Below are 20,490 nucleotides of genomic sequence, written 5' to 3'. Positions count from 1 at the left end.
AATTATAAGGGCCCTGATGTCAGTTATTCCTATAGAGAGGGCAAGAATCTCCAGGATTTTTCACTTTGCAGAGTTTCCTACTAAACTTCAATGGGAGAGGAATGTAGGATTGGGACTTCACCCTTACAGAAGGTATAGAGTGTATGGCCATTCCAAAACATAAGAGAAATAGAGTTAAGGACCTTGATGCAGAAGTCCTGTGTCTCTGTGTCACCAGGCCAGAGCTTCTCCTCAGCTCTAAAGTATGTGCTACCATGCCCAGTCTTTTCAAGGAAGTTTATTTCTTGCACAGAGCATAGCACAGAAAACAGTCTTAACTCAATCCTTGGCCCTAGACATCAGGCCCACCCCTGCCCATAGGTCTCTGACTCTTCCGTTCCTGGCAGCTTTCCAGCCTCAGTCAGCTTTGCTCCCTGTTCGGAGCAGCAGCCGTGAGGCTGCTTCCCTGAGCCCCTGCTCCAGTGACCTAACACAGGAGCTAGCTTCATGCCAGTGTAGCTTTCCTTCCCATGAGCTCAGCCTATCTCAGTCCTTCCTCCCAAGCTGCCCACTAGCAGTCCTTTGTAAGCTCAAGTGTAGCCCAGCCCTCTCTAGTTGGATTGGGCTCACTGGTCCAAGGGAGCTGGGCTTAATCTATCCACAGGGACCAGCTACCCTGTGACACTCTGCCAGTGGTCCAACTCACCTCTGACCATCCACTGTACTGCTAAGGAATATCCTACTACCCACTGTCCCTGGAACATCTTCCAAGAGAGTTTCACATTGCAGAGAGGACAGATGGGAAAAGAATGCTGACAGGATGAGCCGCAACGTACCTACTACTGCCCCATGTTTGTGGTAGAGGCTGCTGCCTCTGCAACTATCACTCCCCTACTTATTGATCCTCCACACTGGAGCCTCTCTTGGGTTGCTGGCAATCCCCCTTATGTACTGCCCAAACCAAGGTCCAGCAGGTTTTCCTCCTCTCCACCTGCAGAGGTAGGAAAGACAATAGGCCCCCGTGACTAACATTTTAATCTGGAGCATGAAAGCCAATATAGAGAGTGTTAATATTCCCCAAGAGGATGTAATTTACTGCAAGTAACAAGATCTGTTAGCCTGACTCTTGATAATGATATAAGTATAAGAGGGAAAAAAACACCCCAGTTTGTTTTAGATATTTTTAGGATTGGAACACAGGTGTCACAGTACATCCAAATGTGTCACTGTATATCATGTCCAAAGAGGAGTCTCTTGAGATTGTTATAAAGGACTGATACTCGGTGGGTTAACATACTTTCTTAGCATAAACATCATGACTTTGAGCTGCATTGCTGGTATTAGCAATACAATGTAAAATACAGGATTATATTGCAGATATCCTATTTTACTTTGCTTGGAAGATGACAATGTTCTTGCACACCAACACCCACACTTGCACCTTAACAAGCCCCCAAACATTGATTACAAAATGACCATAGTACATCTTTCACACACCACCTCCTTTTGTTCACTCGCTATAAAATTGAACAACTGGGACTGAGAGACTTTGGCCTGGGTCCAAGAAGCTAGCTAGATGCATCCACACTTGGCTCGGTGCCCAAACATATAATATTCAAATGCGAGTTGTCCTTAATTTTTGTTTGAATCATCCTTTTTCACTTGTTTTTTTTTAGGGAGGGTGCAGTGCCTGAAACCTGCTTCCCCATGGCTGTGTCTGATTTTACTGCAATTTCTAGCTTCTTTCCCCCCCCCGCGGAATTCAGAAGAGATGAAACCAGCAGGATTGTATATAAATTAAATAGGGTCCTATCACAATTACTCTTTTAAAAACATATAATGTCGTAAATATTTCTATAATTTATTTTAAGCCATCTAGAGAATATAGTAGAGATCATATCCCTTTGTAAAAATTTCTATGGAAAGGTTTCATTGTCTATTACTTTCTGTAGGATTTTTCCAGACAGGCAGATTTCTTTAGCTGACAGAGAAGTTACTGACGTACTGCCAATTAACAATTATAACAATGGATTCACACTAAGGGCCCCACCGTCACAGAAGAAATAGTGTGTATGGCCACCCCAAACCATCAGCATGATGGAAGTCAGGGCCATTGGTACAGAAGTCCTATGTTGTAAGGGCCTGCTCCAACGCCCGTTGGAGTGAATGGAAAGACCCCACTGACTTCAGGGCCCACTAGAATTTTGTCTGCAATTGAATTTTGCTTGGATCATTCCTGTGCTACATGGCTTATGTTGCTTGAGACTGAAATAGGGAAGTACATAACATGTAACCTTTGAAAGTGTATCAGATATGAGGTCAATTCTGTGCTGATTTGCACCTCTTCTCACCATAGTAAAGTCAATGTGGGACATGGGGTAGGTCAACATTGAAGCTGATCCTTAGCCTTCAGCTGGGAAAAACATTTACCATAGTCCCTGTGCTTTAGTGCAGTTATTAATGCTAATAATGCTCAGCAGCAGTACCAATTATATCAGTGTAAATAACAGATTATAATGCAGTTAGGGATAATACAATTGACAATACATGCATTTAGTAAACAAGACTGTCAGTATGTATAAGACATTAGAACATGTTATAGCTTGATATTTCATAAGACAGAAGAGCATGGGGAGTGCTTTGAGACAGCAAGTTGAAAAAACATTTCCTTTATAAATGAAACGTGTTTCAGTGTTATAAACCCCAGCAGGCAATTCACTCATTGGGGCTAATCATTTAAGATCTGCTCTTCTGTGGTAACCAGCTGAACACAGGAGAAAGAGAAGCATTTTCAGAGATGTCAGTGCCTTTTTTTATGTCCACAGGACTGAGATTTCTTTATTTTGATGATTTTCCTATTGAAACATACAATGTTCTCTAGCTGCAGAATGGTGCTCAAAGTATTGATTTATTAATATTTTACACATTTACATATATTTCATATGCAAATAATGAAAACATTTATAAACTAAAAATACTCACCGGCATCAAGCAATTTCCCTTTTTTTATTCTGAACAAATTTTGTGGCATAGAAATATGTCTCCAGTCTCATTTCCCCCTTTACCCCTTCCTCCCGCTTGTGCTCTATGCCTCTTGCCTGGACATTCCGTTGTTCCCCTTCTCTCAGCATCCTCTCTGCAACTTCTTCCATGCCATTCCTTATATTTTGAACTCTTTATAACTCATTTGCTTGTTCACAAATAAATTCTGTCCTCAAATTCAAGTCCCCTATTAAAAATGTGCTTCCCCCATGAAACCTTTCAGTAATTACTTATCTAATATTGTATATAGTTTTAATCGTCTGATAAAATGAAGTTTCAGCCTTCATATAGGTATTCCGTGTGTCTTGTGCATGTATAATCTATTTGGACAGTAATGCTGGTGGCTAGTTTTAGATTGCAAGACCTTTGGGGCACAAGTCATGTCTTCCATGTTTGGTACACGTGTGATCACATCTTTGGTACTTAATGGTTATTAATAAGGAGATGCAATTTTTCAACATCTTAGGGCTGCACATACCAATAGAACTGAACATTTTGGCTAGCTGGTTTGTCTGAGCAGTTCAGGTCTATTCACAATGTAGAGTCCGATTTCTTTAGAGACAAATCCAGCCCCTTACACTATACCTGAGTAGCCACGCTGGGGAAAAGGTTCTTCTTCGGACAAACAACTCCTCCTGCAGCACTAATTTATCAGCAGATATTCCTGCAGCCCTGATGCTGCAATAGCCCTTTTTCTCTTGTCCTTCCCCTTGAGATCACATGAGGTACAGAGCTCAACAGATTGATGGGAGTGTAGGTCCGTGTATGACGTCTGCAAATCCGCTCTTACCACTACTGGTGCTCCTAGGGACATCCGAGGCCGTAGAGATACTCATGTTGTTCCAATCAAGGACAAATGTAGAATGTCCATTGTATAACATGGCTATATTGTTAGATCAGAATCCGAATGTGACATTTTAAAAATTGATTTTAAGATTTAAAGTTATTATTAAGAAGAAACTGCTTATTCATTCAGCGTTTTGAATTTAGGGCAAGATCACAATTTTTGATGAGCATAATCTGTTTCTATAAACCTAAGGGTCTAATGCTATGAAATACCTGTTTTAACTGAGAGGAACACTGTGCCAGATATAAAGACTCATTACGTTTGGTTTCCTCCATCTATCTGTGGCAGGCTAGAGAGCTGTACGTTCTTTCGTCTGTGCCAGAGCCTGGTGCCGTTCTCTGCTGCCCTTCCACAGGAAAGTACATTCAGTCTCTCCCTTGTTTGAAGTACATGAGCAGCCTAAGCATTTCTAGACAGCCATCAGTAATAAGTAATACCCTCAAACAGGGAGGTCTCTCTGTGCTGCTTCTTCAGCAACTCTAGGCACAAGGGGTATTCCTGAGCAGGCCAACAGCTGAGCCTGGGCACGAGGGGATCGGGGCTGGAGTAGTATTGCTGGGACATTCTTATACTCTAACTCCTTGTCCTTGTAAAGCTCCATAGGGATCACTGAAGTAGGAGCTAGACCATGCATCTACTGACTAAGGCAGGTGCAAGCTGCATCCTCTTTGTACCTGCTTTGGTGCCAGCACAGGGCTGGATCTGATTCTTAGGGTCCTGATGCTTGTACTTTTTATCCCTAACAATCTGTTTATATCACTTTACTCTTTCAAGATAGTATCTGCTAGGGAAAGGGCCATGAAATCACTTTGTAAATGAAACTGAGAGTCTCTTTACACATCTGGTTCTCCCAGATCAGGAGAATCATAGGTCAGCTCTACCATAGCACCTAGTTTGCCTTCCATTTTCTGGGTGTACCCCCCCATCTCGGTCACTAGGTTAGATTTCAAAAGTACTTTAAGGCTGCTTCATCACAGCTGACACTTAGCACTACAGCTGATATGGAAGCATCTGACCATCACTTCATTTCTCTATTTTCTCTTTGATATTGGGATCCCACAATCTATTTGGCTATTAAAGGGACCCTCAGACTGTAAAGAAGGTTCTTCCTCTATAAATACAACCTCCCTTGATCTTTCCACAAAGTGTGGCCTCAGAGTAGATTGCCACTCCGAGAGGAAAGTGGGGTTTAACTTGTATTCCTACCATTCCTCCAGAGGATTGCTTCTCACAATCCAAACGGAGTATTATGAACGTTTGATAAGTGGTTGTTCACTTGATTTTGTTTCTTAATTTACTTTAACACTTTGAAGTACATTTTCCCCTCCAAAGTGGTGAGTGAGAGGTAAGTGTGCAAAAACCTGATAATGAAGCATTTGAAAATCCATGAAAATCATTCACAAGTTTAGTGCCATGTAAGAATGAATTGTAACTATGGGTGTTAGTCAGTGCAAGTATTCTGTGATACGCTCAAATGAGTGTGGGACTTGATACATTTAAGGTATGCTCTCAAGGTTTCTAGGCCTAAAATGCCTGTGTTGTGTCTCGACAGGGGTCCCATCTAGAAGGTGAGCATTCTTTCCTTGTATCTTTTTCAAAATGACCAATGCCAAGGGAATAAATGTCTGAGTGCGTTCATAATGGAACCTTTCACCTTTAGCTTGCCACAAAGAAAGCCTATTACCATCTCACTGCCTTCTACCAGGTTTAACTTATCTGCTGGGTAGTTGGCGTTTAGTAAACATTTCTACTGCTGGTGCTGCACAAGAAAGACTTGAACCCAACTCATTCCTTAGTGTGTTGGCTCTGCATGTTAACGGGGGTGAAAAAATTAAACGCTTAATTTTGTCAAGAAAGTTTGCAGCTGTATTGAAACAAACGGAGAAGATCTGATGATCAAGTAGTACCATTATTATATAATTAGTTTTCAGGATAGAATCACACTTTAATTCTGTTTTATTCTAGCAAAGATTGTACCACAAACAATCACATTATTATAACACTACCTAAGTGTGTTCTCTCTACCACTAGCTAATGTCTAAAATAGCTATCACCACATATTCCTTCCTCTCTGAAATATGCACTTCCCACAGGATAAATAATAGAATTTCATAATAACTCTATTAAATTGCTTGCAGGTGTCAGTCATAAATACAGAAATGAATAAACCAGAATAATGGCTCATAATATTAAAGCTTCATAAAACAGCAAATACAGCATGAATAAAGTAAAACAGCCATGGAGTTCATATACAGACAGTCTTTTGTGGTGTCCAGTAACAATCTCTGGTCCACGCATGTACTTTTTATGTTCTAACGCTGCAGCAAGGTGCTACAACATCATTTTGTTCTGGAGCAGCTGTAGGTGCTAAGCAAACACTAGAGTCCAGACCAAAGAAAGAATCAAGAGCATGATTCCCATGTTCTTGATGTATTGCAGGGTGTATGTCACGTGAAAGAGTGTATGGGGGGGAAGGGTACTACTTCTTTAAGGGATAGGCTGGCATCTAAAGCCTGAGGATAAGCAAGGAGGCCCTGACCTGACTGTGGGGCTCAGCCATATGAACAGGAAGTGGAGCAAGGAGAGAGGGGGGTGAGAAGAAGCTGAGCAGGCTGCAGTAGGTGGTAGTTGCTTTCTCAGGCACTATGAGACCAGCTTAACCTGACCCAAAAACTTGGGTGTGGACTATAAGATTGGGTGCCCTGGGGCCTGATGACCAGTTTGTTGTACAGATTCCTGGCCTGAAACGTGGTTAAAAGGAGCTGGTGCTTTGTTAATGTGTTGGCTTCTTCTTGCCCCTAGGTTGTTAAACTGAAATCTGTTGTTGCTGCGCTTGGGGAAATTAAGGTGGCACGCCCCTACAGGGAATACCCACACTTTTACAGTTATTATGTGTTTTCTCATCTGACGTCGAAGGCTTTGGGTTCCAGAATGTAAAGTCCATCATTGAACTTTCTTCACACATCTGGGTTTAGCCACTCTTACCACAGACCACTCTGGAAGTGTGGATGCTCAGCATGACAGCAAATGTCTGTGTTTAATTTTATTTTGCTTTTGTAACTGCTCCCCTTACAGACAAAGGGAAATATCCCAGCTTCTTTTGTATGGTGGCGACCTCCTTTTTAGGGTTCAACAGTTGCATTATCTGTTGTGTCAGATTTAAGGCAGTCTGCCACAGGGGAGATGGAGATTAAACAAGTACGTTCATTCTGTGCAGAAGTGGGGAAAAGACACATCCCTTGATAACCTGTAGTTTAAAGCCATAATTGGGTTACATTAACAGTAAGGCATAATAGCCAAAAATGAGGGCTGTCAGCTTTCATAACATAGAACTCTGCAGATTCACAATAATAGTCTTCCAGCACTGTTGGTTTGCTTATTTTGATTTATTTTAACATACACCTGTTCAAAGTTCTGTGGACATGTACACTTAATAAAATATACACTTTAGGACCAATGTCCAAATTATGAGATAGTGCATCAGCCAGGACAAACGTTGCTTGCTTTCAGTAAATCACCAAATAGAGTTTAGATTTTGTAAACTGTGTACTTTGAATCAATATCACTTCCATTCAGCAAACCAGCCATACATGTACAGAATTACACCCATCACCATAGTACTTAATCACTTGGGTGAAATTGGTAATATAGCAAAGCTGTTCATGAGCATTGGTGACATGGACTGCAGCTATTTATGCTCTGGACAGGAACATCAGAGACCAGTGTAGCCTTTTATTTTATTTAATGTGAATTTTGTAATGTGGTTCAGCTCTGGTGGCTACAGTTTCAAGCTCAACAGAGTGAAAGTCACCTCTGCTACTTGTTTCAGATTTAGAGTCTCTCGGAACAAATAAAGACCAAGGATAGTGACCACACATACATTTCACGAGTACAAGGTCTAGTCTGTTTTACAAATGTTAAAGTTATGATTACCCAAGCATATAGAAATTCTATAAAGGCCTATGCACAAGTTACAAATACAGTTCTACTCACATCCTTAAAGATATTCTTAAGGTCTGGTGGCTGCCTTGCCAATTGATCATCAGTAGAGGGATGGTTCCTGCTGGAGTTTCCCATAGGGAGCTCAATTTTTCTAAGCTGGGGACTCTCTTTTTATAACGTGATTCTGACGCTAGCCATTAGCATTTACGCACATAGTGCTCCCTGCAGTTAGGGCATGTGTTAGAAAAATGTGACTACTGGGTATCTTGTAAGCAAAAAATTACTTCGTATTAATTTTTAGCACTATCCCCTATTGGCACATCTTTTCTCGGAACCTAGTGGCACAGGGTCATTCTTTGGTCACTTACTTATGCCAAGCATTTCTTAAGCCTGTGGCCTAGGATGGCTAAGCTAAAATCTTACAGGCCTCAGCTGTGGGCCTTGTGTTTCAGCCCTACCTACTTACATACCTACCACATAATTATGCCTTCTAACTACTAATCAATCTTATGCTTCTATAATCCAACAATTTAACTCTGTTTAGCATACAATGATTATATATGACATAACATGTTAGTTAATCATAACATCACACAATAAAGGAACAATAAACTGAAATCATTGGCTACAGCAGAGAACTAGATCCTCCAGCTCCCTGATGTTGAGCCAGCCCTGGCCTCAGCGCAGATTAAGCCTTTTTCCAGGAAGCTTTCAATTCTCCCACTGATTTAAGGCCATTCATGGAACAAACGATGTTGAAGGGCTGCTGTGGAGGAGCTCCACTGTGCCACACTTCTTCCCTACTCCTGACATCCCTACTGCTCCTGAGAGGGTGGGGGCAGAAGCACACAGCAAAAATGCACCAGCAGAGAGTTCCCCTCCAATGGGAAATTATCTGCTGGGCATTTACAACCAGATCACAGTCCCTTTCTGCCACCTCTGTGACACAAAGAGGCTGCAAAACAACTCGAGAATCTGGCCCAGAGACGTCATTTCATGTACCTACTTTCAAGAGTGAGCACACTATTGAATGAAGTGTCCCTCTGTCCTCACTGATGACACTGGGAAGCTCTTGCAGGGCATCCTACCTAGATTCCTACATGCAGAACAGATCCACAGTGGAAGCATAACTTTGTTTTGATGTAATATAGAATGCTGAGATTCATGAAGCTTATTAGATGTGAGAATTGCTTACCATCCATCTTATTGTCTGGCATTCCTATGCAGGTCTGGCATTTGAACTGTTAATGAAGTGACTCCTGGTATGTTGTCTGTAGTCCTTGAGCAATTATTTTTGCCTCTGCCAGAGAAGACTCAGTCTGGCTAGCAATAAGGATGGATTTCTGTAAAGTTAGTTCTTGTTCAAGCTGTGACTGCTGGTATATACATAGCATGGCTGTTGTTTTCTCCTCAACTTGATCTCAGATAATTGAACTAAATTCCCTGAAAGCACCACTAATGTATTGGTCAATAACCTGAATTACATCTAGTGCATGCTATCAAATTACAGTACTTATTGTTCGGCTGCTTGCATACTTGGTTGCTTTCTGTACAGAGAAGATACCTTTGCCTGGGGTGGACGGCCAGAACTGATCTTCTCACAGGGGCCTAGATCAAAATAGTTTTTTGGTTTTTTTATTGCCAGGTGGTAGCCCTTAGGTTATGCATGGCTTGGGGAGTTTTGGAGCTTTCAGTTAGAGCAGTCTGTTTCAAGGAAGATGATTTTTCTTAGTGTTGCAATGACTTTTTAAATGTATGTGTTTCGACTAGTGGAGTGTTATTTGTAATAGTCCCTTTTGTGTGTGGCATTATGTAAATAAGACTGTGGCCTGCACCTTCCCATAATAGCGTAGAGTGGAATTAATTTTTAAGGAGAGTCTGTGTAAGCATGCCACAGTTAAAGTTCTTGATGTAAAGAAAGTCACCAATTCACAAAGGAATTTGATTACCTCTATCCATTATACACACACAGTGAGTGATCGTGCTACTAACCATCTGTCATCTATTTCATTTGCATCATCAACACCTGCCCTGTTTATCTGCTACATTCTTTTCTTCACTGAATTCTTACACTGCTTTAATAAAATACAGAAATGTTATTGTTAAAAACCAATTAATTTACAATCCTCCATAGAGATAGTATTACTTATAATTCAATTTTGCTTCTAATGACCTGCTTTCTTGCAAAATGACTTAATTCTTGTGTCAAAGATTAGTTATTAGACATTACCCTGCTGTACCAGTCATGTACTGCTGAGAGAGGCAAAGCAGCTCTAGGTGTCCCTATCCATTAATCAGAACTCGAAGACATTTTCCCTTAACTTATTATAGAACCTGGTTTCACATCCACTACTCTTAACTCTTCACTCTGTAGGCTGTTTGGAATCTCTCTCTCTGCAGATGTTCTTAACTTCATTGTCTGGACTGTAAGAGCAGAGCCAAATGTGTAACAATGTCAAAGAAATTGCCCACCGAAGGACATACCCTGAACTTTGTGCCGGCCCTCCACTGTGGAATTCATTTTATATCTCAATGATTATGTGCATGGGGCATGAAAAGCATTACTCCTTTTTCCCTACATCAGATTTTTGGAAATTAACACAATTGGATTCTCCACACAATTACAGCGCTGGGTGTACTTTCCCTTCTTATTACAAGAAACAGTATTATAAACATACATCACAGAAGCCAACCTTCTCGTGCGTTACCAGTCTGGCAAAGCATACTACCTCTAGCCACCTCCTTTGTAGGCTTAACAAAAGGAATCGCTCAGCATATGGTCAAATCCAGCAAATTCTAGAGACCTCAGCTTGGCCCATAGGCTTTCAGAATAATATCTATTCTTACTGTTTTTGCTACATTTGCTCATTTTTATGCAATACCTGGGTATTTTGCACTAAAACCAGTTTACATGCAAAATACCCAGGTATTTTGTTGTTCCAATAGTTTTGGCCAAATTCTTCCCTCACTTTACACCCCAGACAAGGTTTGGCCTCTCTAAAACTTCACTAATGGGACAGAGTCTACCACTCTTGCTCATGTGGGGTAGTACTTTACCTTGTGAGTAGTCCTATTTGATTTCTACAGGGTATTTGCAGAATAAGGTATTATTGCATGCAAGTAAGGAGGCAGGATCTGGCCCTGAGCATTTAGGTTTTCGAAAATATTGCAAATTCTTTATTCTACCTTCTTGCATTTTTTGTTTCTGTGGTATGAGAGAAAAATATCTGCCACTAAACTAAATTAAGCCCCAAATCTTTACATTATTTCAGTGCCCCGGGAGCATAAATTCCATAGATGATGAAGCTGATTTGTGTAGAAAAAAATCTAAACCTCTCAAACAATTTATGTTGATAATTACACACAGAATTTTATAGGCATAAGAAAACCTCAACTCCCCTAACCTTCCTTAAAACTTGAATGTATTAAAAAAACTGACTCTAAACACATCCAGTTAGAATCTACATTGATGTATATAGAGAGTATAGATTGCCATATTCTGATGTGGAAAAAGTTCTTTTTTATGTTTGCAATTAAGTCCATATACTCCAGAGCTACTTCCATGAAATCTAATTTTTAACATATTGAACATTTTGCAGCATGGGTCTGCCAGCAATTTTTATTTTCATAAAATGCACTCGCTGATGGATTTGAAGCCATTCCGTAGAATGTGCGAAGTGACTTGGTATTAAAAAATGGCAGCTAAGGTCTGGTCTGACTTCTTGACAACTGCATGCCACACTGAAAGGATAAATGCTGCTCATTATTTTCCTAAAGCAAAAGAATTGGCTGTACGGTGCAGGTTGATGAAACTTGAACAGCTGTCTTCTAAGAAGCATTTTTTTTTACAATAGATTATCAAGGGACATGTGAACAGTACACCAGACTAACTCTTAAACAACAGGCATTCATACAAATGATCAAACTCAGCTATGATTGCCTAAGAATAACTTCCTTTTGATTGCAGGGAGGGATGTTGATTTCGGTGCATTGCAAATACTGAGGCAATATATAAAATATCTTGCTTGGTGAATTTTCTGCTTATATTATGTAGAATACTTACAGGTGAAATCCATTAGAAACATTAACATATTAAGTGTGGAGAGTTCTAGTCCTTTGGACAATATGGTAAATGTCTTTGTACGAGCATCCTTAACAGTAATGTTTTCAGAATGATGTACACTTGGGCTTCAATCAGATTAATAAATAATTTACATTTCTAAATGGCTGTTGTCTATGCCGGGTGACAGAGCGGAGTGTGGGGGTGGGGTGGGAAACATCCATATAGAGCCAAAAGGTCTTAAAATTGTAATCCTAAAATAATCTTGTTTTCAAATGGTAAAAGTTCATGCCTCCAGCTCAGGCAGCGCATCATCAGCATCCAGATCAGGAGTTATGCCAAAATAGCTGCAATCTAATATGGAAATGAGATGTTGGCCTTGATATTGTGTCATTCTTCTGAATGGGATCACCTGCACCCATATCTCCGAGGAGGAAATTTCCAACAGAGTTAGCTCCTTAAACCTTCTAATTAAAATGAGAAATCCCTAGGCTTCCATGACTCAGCCTCAGAAAAAGATTATTAGGAATTTAATAGCGAAAATATCACATCTCAGACCATCTGTGACCCAGTGCTCTGTGAGAATTTAGAGAAAACTGGAGGGAGGAGGCAGCTCACTCCAATGCACGCGCTAGGAGTACTTTGTTGGGGCTGCAATAAATCAACATAGTTAGAGTACAGCCTTTTTCAGATTTAATTACTGTTACATAATTATTAGCAAAGCAGTCTCCTCTGAAACTGTAAAACTCATTACATCAAAAATCCCCAAGCTCCTGATGGAATTATGAACTAGTTACTTTCTTTCTAGCTCTGGGAAAATGCAATGGAATATATTCTAGTTGTCTCCAGCTTTTTGCATGCTGAGCTATTTTATTATTATTATTGTGTTTCGGTGAATGTTTCCTATGTGCCTTTCTTTCACTATGAAAAGAGTTTCTTGTGTTCTTTTCCTGCTTCCAGTCGTGACAACTGGCTTATATAAAATAAATGCACTGGGCTGGACACACTCCTAGTGGGGCAAGGTATTTAAATCACATCTCTCTATGCTTGTGTAGCCACTAAACTAGAGAAGGGATTCACTCCCAGGGATAGCAAGCAGCAGCATTTTCACCACCCTTTCCAGAGGTTGTGCTTGGGGTGGGCAGCTTTAAAAACCAGCCAAGGTTCTGTTCAAACCCTGTTCAAAGTGCCAAATCAGCATATCACCCAGCCAGCCTGACCCCCATTCCCTCCCTGGCTGGCCCTGCCTACTTGGAGAGCTGTGACAGCTGGCTCCTGGTTCTCCTCTTGAGTGGGGGCTGTGGGCAGTTTGCCCTGCCCACTCGCACTCCTTGTGGACTTCTGCTGCCATGGGCTCTCAGCACAGATTCCACAGGCAGAAGACAAATGAATGAGTCTAGCCCTTAACATTACAGAGGAAACCTATGGCACAGCACAACACTAGGCTCAAGTTTTCTGCCATTTAAATGAATATGAATATTATTGTTGTCTTCAAGAGGAAGCAGGACTGGATTAATCACAGTAAGACACAGTCTCTCCACATCGCAAGCATAAATTCTCCAACTACCTTTCTCTCTGATGCAGAGTGGCTTCACATTTGGACAAATTGGTTTGGTGCTGCATGCAAAATTGCACAGCAGATCAGGGCAACTTTGGAGAGGTTGCTAACTGCACAGATGAAACCAGTGCTGTTTATGTACACAAAAAATATCAGTGAGATAACTTTAATCCCAAGGTTTGAGCTGTATAACTTCATTTGTTTAAGTGGAGTTGCATGGACAAAACTTAGAAAATTTGGGCAAGAAACTGCCTTATATCAAGCAGATTGGGAAATTCATATGCTTTCACTCTGTCCTTAATTTCATCTAATCTTTCCTAGATATTACAGAACAAGGGGGAATCTATGCAATGCAATAAAATACAACTTCATTTTGCACAGCAACTTTCAGGTGATCTGAATCCTAAAATGCTTATTAGAGTTAAATTATACTATTACTGCAATAAGTAATAACAGGGAAATGAAATTGAGAGAGAGAAGTACAAGAGAATAGGTGCTTTCTCTGCCGAGGGGGTAGAGGGGTCAGGAAGGTTGTCTCAGATGGCACAGACCAGAGAGGAGAGGGCTTTTGCACTAACATTGCTGAGATTTGTATGCAATAGATGTGCAGGTGGTGTTGGAGAGCCGGGTGGAAACAGATGAGGCAATTTTGAACTGGTTCATAAAATGAAAGAGGAGTTAGTTATATGAAGAGGAGATAAAGTTGAGCTTTTTGTATAGGGGAAATGGAGAGCTGGATCTTGGGGAGGCCACAGGGAGCAGAGATTTGAACTAATCAACATATGTGGAAATAAGGGCATGAATAAAGAATCCCCCAGAATTGGATTGAAGACAGTGACACACACAAGCAGAACTGAAGATGTGGGAGGAAGATATAACACTATCAAGGACAACAGGAATGTTGCAGGCAGAGAGGTGGGGGATCTTGGTAAGGGACAGAGATGAAATTATGTTTGAGGATCTACTTCCATATATACTGCTGTACCATAAGTGCCGAGTTATCTAAGACACAACAGCAATAGCAGCCCTTTCTCTGAAATGTCTTTCTTTTGAAATTGTATTGGATCCATATTTCCTGAATTAGAAATTATATAAATGAAACAATTATCTTTATCACATTGATATGTTGGAAGATATGTCTGGAATATTTAATTGGACCGGTATGCCATTTGGCCAAGGAACCGCAGGGAAAGGCAGACAATTTGGGAAGGCAATGTGGTCAGATGGATAGGATACCAGATTCTGAGTGAGGAGATGAGGACTGGACTCTGTTCAGGGGAAAGGTCATCAAACACTCAGTGTCTGACCTTGGGCAATCACTACATCTCACTGTGCCTTAGTTTTCTCATATGTAGAAGAGGAGTAATGATGTTTAACTCGCTTTTCTAAGATGCTTTGCTTTGCTATGCAGGCTCAGACACACTGTGCTGTCACGGCTTCACCATTACTGTTGTTCGAACTAGCTAGACCAAAGCTAGCTCAGGTCTGTCTATATATGCTGCAATCACAACTCTGATTGCAGGGAAGACGTACACTTTGTGTTTACTATTATTATTATCAAGTATAAATGGGGAGTATTTCAAGGACAGAAGTGAACTTTGCCTATCTTCAATGACAAATTCTGTTTTCATTCATACCTCTCTAATTCCACTGAGTTTAAATGGTACTGTATCAGTGTAAATGAGGGCAGAATTTTGCCCTAAGGATCTATCCTTCTGTTGATGAGTTCACAGAACTTCCCTTTATATTTATGGCAATTCCTTGTGTGCACTGAGCAGAGCTTTCAGAAAAATGCTTTCTTTCCAGCTTTTCCTTGTCACTTACATTTTCTTTGGGTATACTTGAAAAAACTATGTATGTTCATAACCCTCTGGTAAAGTTGCTAAATTGCCTATTTTTTATTACTGTATATTTTTATATAACTTAATATTGAGAAGGGGGTGTTGTTTAAATTGAAGATGTTCCTCTGTGGAAGGTCTTTGTATTTCATCTTTGTGTGTTGATCATAATGTGTGGTACTCTAGACAATCATTCTGTTCAGAACTGAAAAATGCAAAGCACTTTTTTTAATGCTACCAGTAAGTTTTTTGGGTTGGTTTTTTTTTTTGCTTTTTTTTCCCTGCAAAGTGCTACTCTGAGCCCCATCGAGTTCTTCAAGTGACAGAATCTTTTGGAGGATAAAGGGAAAAATGCCAGTCTTTACTAGTTACAATAAGTATTTCCAAACAATTTAAAAGGCACAAAGTCCTAAAATATTTACTAATGCACATCAGTTACAATATTCTGCAACCATGTATTGTGAATCACATAATAAATGTATCTCAATTACTATTGCCATGGCAATTACTGACAGAATCACTCCATAATTTTTAAAAAAACTATTAATTGTATCTATCATATTAATGAAATATTTGCAGAATAAATTATACTATAGTAATGCAGGTGGTTCATATGTGTAATCCAAACATTTAAACTAGATAATTAAATGAATGCATTGCTGTAAAATGGTCAGCATGGTATTTCAGTGATATCTTAAGAAGACACAGGAGATGCGATCACTGTCCATTCACAATTGATTTAATGTCTTTTCTATCATATCACAACTAGGTGCATCATGGCTTGTCCTGCCATTCACCATATCGTAATGAGAAATTGCAAGAGATACAAATGTAGCCATGTATTCTGCCAAAAATCTTGTAAATCTCCATAAAGTCATCTGATATCATTATCTGTGTCTCTGGTAGATAACAATGTGCAGCAGCAGAACAAGAGCCAAAGGCTTTAGTTTAAGTGTCTTGCCCCCCAAAATATAGGCAGTCTCTAGTTATTCATCAGATTAAAGATTTTCAACAGAGCAGAGCTACCCCATTAGCTACTGCTGCTGGGCTGGTGGTAGCAGCTGTCTCTTACCATTATGCCCTCAGGAAGCAATGGCATTTGCCAGCAAACTCCCTCTGTGTCTAACTCATTTCCTACATTCTCTTCTTTCATTTGCATAGTCAACTGGTCCTTATGCCTCAAGAAAATCAGGAAAGCATCTGAGGAATAAGTTGTTAGAAATGAAGTTTTAAAACATCACACCAGGAGGTGCATACACAAAGCCTCATTATATTCCCAACGGCCTGCCAACTCATGAGAACATAACAGAAAAGTGAGACTCTCTGTACCAACTGACAATGCTAGAACAGAAAGAGCAGCTTCCTCCCTCATATTTCAGGAACTTAGTATATAAAACTCAATGAAATATTTCTGCAAGCCCACTTTCCCTTACAGCATGCTCACAGTTGAGCAGGCACTTACTCACACCACAAGTACTAGAAGGAACAGGATTTTAAAAATAAGAGCTGCCTGCCTCTATTGTTTTCTTTCCTCTGTCTTCTTCCCATCTTCCCTACTAGAGCTGGGGAGCCTCAATTGGTCAAAATAACCAGACATCCTTAGGGTTGGAGGCTTCCCTAGGGAGCCCTTTTTGGCATAAAGGCTTTTGTATAAGTGTTGCATTTGATCACTTGTCCGTGCCCAGTTTGGCATCCCCAGGTGGGAGAGCTGTGCAGCTCTCAAGGGCAATGTTGTACTTCAGCCTTTGTTGCTCTGCAAAGATCTGACACAGCTTGTTTTCTTTAAAGGATTGGTTGACACTAGCCACCACAGAGTAGTAGCAGCCATTAGCTGCTGGAACCCCTCAAATATGGCAGTGTGCAAAGATGCAGGCTAGTTCAGTAAAAGGGTGGTTGTAAAGGTTGGTTGCTTTTGATTTTTGTGAGTCTTGCCCTCCTACTTACAGCTGATGGTGTGCTTGTGGTCTGCTGGTATTGATGCTCTCCTTCACCTAAAGTTGTACTTATTTGCCTTGGCACATTGTGGTTTGGTGATGAGAAAGTCTCCCTTGCTACCTCCCATGAGCCATGTTACTTCTTACCTTGGATTTTCTGAGTATATACAGCACTTGGATTGTGGTTGATGTAGTTTCCCAGCAATATGTGGAACCCATCCATCGATGAGCAGTGCTGCACTTGTCAGACAAGTAGCATAAGTTCAACTACTGGTGTAAATGGAAAAAAATACTCACATCCATGATTTTGTCCTTATTTGTTGTTCCAGGTGTTGCACACTGTTCTACAGCTGAAGTTGTTTACCTGGTTGCAGCAATACAGAAAGCACTCTGGGAATCTCCTACAATCTCTCTAGTTCCCGTAACCCTTCTTATCCCACTGATAGAACCAGCTTCTTTTCCTCCTCCCAGAAGGTATGTGAACTCTCACAAACTGGCCCAGTTGCCCCCTCTGGATTGGTACCAGCCTTTTGTGAGCAGACCCAACTGCTCGATCCCATGTGCTCCTAAGCCAATGGGGTCTAGGCAGCGTTGGGGTATTGTTTCTCACTCTGATTCTCTAAGGGTATGTCTACACTGCAATCTGGAAATGTGATTGCAGCATGTGTAGGCTAACTAGATCAAAGCTAGCTCAAGTGACAACAGCAGTGAAGCCACTGTAGTATGAGTGGGGGATGCTTAAGTATGTACTCAGGGCCCTGGCAGGATCAGTCGTGATGCCTTGGTGTCGCTGCTGTTGTTATTTGAGTTACTTTAGGCTAGCTAGATCAAAGCTAGCTCGGGTATGTCTATAGGGGCTGCAGTCACTCCTCCCAATTGCAGTTTAAATATGTCGATAGGGTATGTCTAGAGTGCAAGTTAAGGTGTGATTATAGCCCAGATAGGCATAGCCATGCTAGCCTTAGTCCAGTTAGCACAGGTAACAATAGTAGTGTACATGTGGCAGTATGAGCTAGCAACCTGAATACATACCCAGGCTCCCCAACAGTCTTGTACTCGGGTTGTTAGCTCATGCCATCATGTCTACACTACTAGTGTTACAAGAGTTAGCTAAATCAAAGATGGCATGGGTATGCCCACACATGTTACAATCACACCTGCACTTGCAGTGTAGACATACCCAGAGGCAAACTCTCAGATGCAGTCCATGTGTCTCTGCACCCCTTCCTTGGGATATCGGGCTCCAGAGCCCAGCTGCCTTTACCCCATTTGGGAAAAGGAATTTCTTAACCACAGATACTTCAATCTTAAACTGCACCAAAGAGTTACAGATCTTTGGAAAATAACATACAGTCCTGAATACAATTTCATCCCTCCTGTGAGTCCATAGGCTAAGCAGCCATTTCAGCCTTCTCTGTCCTCCAACCCTTTTATTCTGGTACATGGCAATGGACTCCTGCTTGCTTAGAAAAGCAGCGAGCTTTTGAAACAGTCTCTATCCCTCCCATTACCCATGTGCTTTCGCTGGGGAAATAGGCTTTTCCCATGGGTACGGAGTCATTCAAAATCAATGGTCCTATCAGTTGAACACCGATTGTTTCAGAAGGGCAATGTTTTCAATGTAGATGGCTTTCATTGGCATGTGACAGCTTCTCAGACATAATCTGACTATTAGGTGCAAAGCCCCCATCACAAATTGGATGCTCAAATCTACAATGCAAGTCACAATTACCATGGGTGTTACAATCTAAAAGGAAGCCACTGGAACAAAATGGCATTCACAAAAAAAAAGTGGAGGTCACAGTCTGCCACTTACGTACTCCCAATCTGTCACATGTATCTTTTGGAACACTCTGAAAATAAGATGTGATGTCAGCAGCATATCCTCCTTGCCCTCTGTCTATGGAATTGCTCTGTCAGCATTTTCACACTACGTAGATACCTCAGGGATTGTCTCTTTCCCCATGTTATACTGCCACAGCAGAGGCACTCGAGCTGGCTCCCCCTCCTTATATAAGAGAGGGGATGGCTGGAAGGATATACTCTGTGAGGGCTCTGGGACTTCAGAACTTTCTCCCCCCACCACCACTCCCTCTGCCCACTCTGAAATAGCCTGAATCTGGTGACCTTAGGTACACAGCAAAAGGGCTGAGGGCATGCATCCCACAACAAGGAAGGAATGTAAAGGAGATTTTGTAGATGCTGGCTGAGTTCTTGGTTGAAATGACTATTGTATTGCTGCTGGGATTTTGTATTATTAGTTACTTGTGAGGCCACCTAGAGCCTTGGATAGGCAGTTTTTTATTATTTCCATCTAAATACATGCACTGCCAATCCCTACCATGGTATTTAGGTGTTCTACAAGGGTTCCAAAAGCTCGAGAGTCCTCCCTTCTCTTCTTGTAGCATCTGCCACTCCACAGGAAACGTGCTAGCATTAATTTATTTACTCCCTCGTTCTGGTCATCATTATCTTCACCTTCACTGTCTTCTCTATCAGGAGAAGGAAAACCCTTCTGTGTGTCACCAGCAGGTAACCCTCCTCTCCAGATTCACTGACCCCTGCATCTCCCTGTGGTAGCACAAGACCACTGCCCACATCAGCTTTCACTTCTACCCTTTTTACACTGCCTTGCATGCTGAGAGTGCTTTACATTGGCTAATGCAGTCGCACAACTCCTCCGCAGTGCAACGTAATGCAGTGTGGGGCCAAGTACCTTCCTAGAATATATGTATATTAAAATTGTTGTTGTGAGGCAGTTAAGTTATTCAGTCCAATTCTCACAAGTGCTTTTTCAGCCTCAATTTGTATAAAGCATATTGTTAGAACGTAGCCTTCTGCAATGCTTTTAAAATAAAACCGGGAGAGACATGGTTTCGATCACACACTACCATCAATTAAAAAGTAACAAAGCCCTGCACTTTGCCAATTAAGAATTAATGAGTTATATAAGATGCCAAGAAAACATCTTCCAAATTACTGCTGAATTTTCAAAATGTGACGTGTGTGGATGTTTTCTGTAACATACATACGTACGTACAACAGCCACGACTTTTAAATGATTGCCTAAATTTAGGATCCGAAGTCCACATTTAGGCACCTAAATAAATGGCCTGATTTTCAGAGGTGCTGAAGAAAAGTCACTAGATTCAGGCTATTTCAGAGTAGGCAGAGGTAGTCGGGGGGAGGGAGGAAGTTCCAAAGTCCCAGAGCCCTCAGAGTATATCCTTCCAGCTGCCCCCTTCTCTTTTCTAAGGAGGGGGATCCAGCTCAGGTGCCTCTGCTGTGGC

This window comes from Dermochelys coriacea, chromosome 2, assembly GCF_009764565.3.
Source record: "Dermochelys coriacea isolate rDerCor1 chromosome 2, rDerCor1.pri.v4, whole genome shotgun sequence".
In the NCBI taxonomy this organism is placed as follows: domain Eukaryota; kingdom Metazoa; phylum Chordata; order Testudines; family Dermochelyidae; genus Dermochelys; species Dermochelys coriacea.
The sequence above is the reverse complement of the archived record's forward strand: the minus strand, read 5'-3'. Positions refer to the sequence as shown.